This window comes from Vombatus ursinus, unplaced genomic scaffold (genome assembly GCF_900497805.2).
Source record: "Vombatus ursinus unplaced genomic scaffold, bare-nosed wombat genome assembly UNPS02010980.1, whole genome shotgun sequence".
Classification (NCBI taxonomy): domain Eukaryota; kingdom Metazoa; phylum Chordata; class Mammalia; order Diprotodontia; family Vombatidae; genus Vombatus; species Vombatus ursinus.
This window is the reverse complement of record NW_020950758.1, coordinates 4,535,410-4,540,160: the sequence shown is the minus strand read 5'-3', so window position 1 is coordinate 4,540,160 and position 4,751 is coordinate 4,535,410.

Sequence of the window (4,751 nt, the reverse complement as noted above, 5' to 3'; positions counted from 1 at the left end):
CCCTAACATTCCAGGTTCTAAGGCTTCTCCCAGCTCTGACATCCCTTGTTCTAAGGACCTTCTCTGCCCTGACATTCCCTGTTTTAAGGCCCCTCCCAGCTTTGACATTTCCTGTTCTAAGGCCCTTCCCAGCCTTAACATTCCCTGTTCTAAGGCCCCTCTAAGCCCCAACATTCCATGTTCTAAGGTCCCTTCCAGCCCTGACATTTCTGTTCTATTTTCCAGCTCTGACATCCAGTATCTGACATTCAAAGCTGGTATAAGTGGTAGTGTGAGATCTAAGTTTGTTTTCCAAGATGGCTTGTTTGTAACTTAAAACTTTTTTGTTGTTTTTGTTGATTAGTTGCGTCCATGACCCCATTTGGGGTTTTCTTGGCAAAGATACTGGAGCGGCTTGCCTTTTCCTTCTCCAGCTCATTTTTACAGATGAGGAAACTGAGGCAAACAGAGTGAAGTGACTTGCCCAGGGTCACACAGCTAGTATCTGAGGTCACATTTGAACTCAGGTCCTCCTGACCCTAGGGCCAATACTCTATCCACTGCGCCCCCTAGCTTCCCAATTTAGAACTTTGGGCTCCCCTTAAAAACAATTTACATGGCCGTCCCCACCCTGTCTTTCTAGCTCCCAAAGCCGTATTTGCAGTAGCCTAAAGCAAGAGGCAACAAGGAAGATGGCTGCCAGAGGACGAGCTGGTCCTGACTCTAGCTCCCAGGTAGAGGCTCTCAACAAAGGGTTGAATCTCTGGTCCTAGTGGCCCCCAGAAAGGAGGCATGTGCTCCAAGACACCAGGACCCAGGGTATAATCTGACCTCCACTGAGGCTAATGGTGGGGAAACTGATCTCAGGTCACCTTGTCATTGTCTCAAGGGAAGGAGGTGGGGAGAAAAGAATGTGTCAGACAAAAGGCTCGAAAGAAAGAGATTGAGATCTGGTCCAGTCAGCTGGGCTGGCTCGGGAGAAGGCCTCAGGGCCCACAGGCCAGACCTCAAACAAGGCCTCGGCCCCTGGGGCAGGAAAGAGCCCCTCAGAGCCAGAGGTCCACTCACTGCCCACCCCCAAAATGCACAGATGCACTTACCCCACACACAGGCAAAGCACACTGCTAGCATTTCAATGGAAACTGTGTGGGGAAGGGGTGGAGAGGAGCGATGGACCAGTCATGGAGCCAGAGAATTGTGTCCATTGTGGCCTCAGAGACACAATTAGCCACAGGAGCTGGAGCCTGGGGGAGCCACCATTAGAATGCAGACTGAGCCAGGAAGGATGGAGGAGGAGGAGAAGGAACATCCCTGTGCCCTCACTTACTTCTACCTGGCTGCCTGTTTCACTCAATCAGTCCCTCAACAGGAACTTACTTAAGCCCCTACTATACGCTAGAGGACGCCTTTGGGACTTGGGGATACAAAGGATACAGCTTCCCAGTCCTCCAGAAGAGTCCACTCTGATGAGGACGACAACAAAGGGACAGACACACTTATCAGAGAATGCATCTAAGCTGGTTCTAGGGAGCGAGGGAAATAGCAGGTGGACATCAGGAAAGGCTTCCTGTAAAAGGTGGATCTGAGCGTCCTTGTAGGAGGTGTAGGTGGAGGGCGTTCCAGGCACGGGGGAATGACCAGTGCAAATGCGCAGGGGTGAGAGACAGGAGCAGAAGGGTTAGTCCGGGTAGAGTTCAGCATGGGGAGAAAAGTAAAGTAAGGCTGGAAAGCCAAATTGGGGCCGTTGTGAGGGGCTTTAAAAGCCGGAGGAGGGGCTAGTCAGGGACATTTACTGAGCAGGACGGGGCGCTGTCAGATCTTGTTCAGTCCTGTACAACTCTCCTTGACCCCATTGGGGATTTTCTTGGCAGAGGCCCTGGAGTGTCTGGCCATTTCCTCCCCCAGCTCATTTTACAGATGAGGAAACTGAGGCAAAGAGAGGTGCTGCGGAGGTAGAAATACAAGATGTGGCAACCATTTGGATAAATGAGGGGAGGGAGCCCCAAGCTGAAGAGCCTGGAAGACTGGAAGGAGAGGAAAACTCAACAGAAATGAGGAAGTTTGGCAGAGGAGTCCCCTGGGAAAAGGCAGTTCCATTTAGGATTATTGGAGATGTCCATAGGACATCCGGATCACGCGGTCCAGAAGCAGCTGGCTGATACAGGGCAGACTGAGGCTGGATAAATGGATCTGAGTCATTTGCATAGAAATGATCGTTAAAACCAGCCGAGTGTTGAGGTCACTGAGCGAGTGTAGAGAGAGAAGGGGGTAGAGGACAGAGTCAGTTAGAGGTCTGATATGGAGGATGAGCCCACAAAGGAGATGAAAAAGGAGCAGTTAGATAGAGAGACGGGCCCCGAGAACCGAAGAGAAGAGACGGAGGCTGATCAGCAAAGCCGGCGGCGGTGGACGGTCCAAGAGCCAGACTGGAAGAGACACAGGCCTGGCAGTTAGAGATCGTCGGCATTTGAAGGGCCCAGTTTCACTCGAGGGATGAGGCTGGAAACCAAACCATACAGGACTGAGGAGGGATGGGGGAGGAGGGGGACGCCGAGCTTCGGAAGTTTTTTCTAGGACTTTGGCTAAGAAAAGGAGGCTAGGAGACCAGAGATGGAGGGAACGGCAGGGTATGGGAAAGGGTTTCTCAGGATGGGAAAATGTGAGCCTGTGAACACGGCAGAGATGGTGGTTGTCCTTAGTTCTCGAAAAGGACCAAAATGACATCACCATGTTGGGGTCGAGGTACAGCATGTCCAGCTGTGGCTCATCAGGCCAAGATGAGCTTGGAAGGTTCCACCACAGGCCATAGGGAAGAGACCAGTAGAAAGGTTGAAGATTGGAGAGGGGGTCATGATGGAGTGGGAGTGATGGAGAGTATGGGGGCATGATGGAGAGGGAGTGATGGAGACTATGGGGGGCATGATGGAGTGGGAGTGATGGAGAGTATAGGGAACATGATGGGGGGGCATGATGGAGAGTATGGGGGCATGATGGAGAGGGAGTGATAGAGAGTATGGGGGACATGATGGGCGGCATGATGGAGGGGGCATGATGGAGACTATGGGGGGCATGATGGAGGGGGAGTGATAGAGAGTATGGGGGGCATGATGGGGGGCATGATGGAGTGGGAGTGATGGAGAGTATGGGGGGCATGATGTAGAGGGCATGATGGAGACTATGGGGGGCATGATGGAGGGGCATGATGGAGACTATGGGGGACATGATGGAGACTATGGGGGCATGATGGAGACTACAGGGGGCCTGATGGAGGGGCATGATGGAGGATATGGGGGGCATGATGGAGGGGCATGGCACCTGGAGGACGCTTGGCCTCAGCAAAGGATGACCACCTTATAATAAGAGATTGGGGGAAAAGGGGGGGTGGGGACACATTAAGGGGTCTTGAGCTAGGAAGGCAGAAGAGGGAGCTCATGCCTGTCAGGGTGCTCAGTAATATAAAAGGTGAGGTCCTCTGCTAAGAAGGCTCAAGAAAGGACAGTGCAGAGGCTTCAGGAGGGGAGCTAAGGTTTGGAATAGCTTCTCAGGGGAATACGTTAGGGAGCTGGGACTTAACTCAAGTCCTCTGACTCCCAACACAGGTCTTAGTCCTCAATAAACGCTTGTCGAGTTGGATTGTATCCATGCCTTTGGCCGGACCCCTCGGTTTCCATCCCTAGGATCTGGCATTGTCCCCAGGATCCAAAGGCAGCTTCTCCCCTAACAGAGGACAGTGACCCTCATTCTTCCCCCCAAAAGATAGCCTTCTAAACCAAGGGTTGCTGTGCCCCACTGGGAGAGAAGCTGCCTTGGGAGGTGGGGGAGTGAGCTTTCCTTTCTGGGAGGGCTTTAAAAACAGAGACTGGACCTTCACTGGTCAAATGTGTCATCAAAGAGACTTTTGTTCCGTGGTTCCTGAGGTCTCTGCCAGCTGATGTGTCTGGGATTCTTTTCCCCACCCTCACAGAGATTTTACAGACTGGCCTGGGCTTTTTCCAATGGGCCAAATTCACCACAATGCCCGGTGTCTCCAGAATGCTTTAGGCATTCTGTTCCCTAGAGGGGTCCTTCTGAAAATCACTACCTAAGGAGCCTGAGTGGGCTCTAAGGGGTCTTTATTCTAAGCCAGCTCCTAGGACTCCCTGGGCAATGGAACGTCAGTGAGTCATACAAAGCTTCATTAGTTTTCTTACTCGCAAAGGAAATCTCTTCACAGTCAACCGCCCATGGCTACCCGATCTCTTCTCATATTCCCATATCATGCTACAGGACATTCAGCCTTTGTCCAGCCATGAGTGAGAGGCCTTTTTATTCCATCGGCCTCCATCGGTGGGCACTGGGCATGCGATGAGAGTGCTGGGATTACAGCCTGCCCCTCATCTGATAGGAAGTTACCACCTTCTCTGACATACACACCAACCTTACCCAGAGTAGGTACTTGATTATGCTTATTAAGACAAATAACCCTATACTGTTCACCTGTCAAGGTTTCTAGGAGAAAATACTTGGTAAAAATTAGGGAGCCGTATAGAAATGGTCATTATTGTTACAGGAATGCTGTTAATATTGATTCTAGATAAGATCAGATGTTTAGGGATGAGTACACAGCCTTCAGAGTTCACAAAAGCACAGAATGGGAAAGTCGGAAGGAACTGTTGTGGCCACATACAGTGGGTCCACCCACCACTGGAACCCACCAGATGTTGTAGCCACATACAGTGGGTCCACCCACCACTGGAACCCACCAGATGTTGTGGCCACATACAGTGGATCCA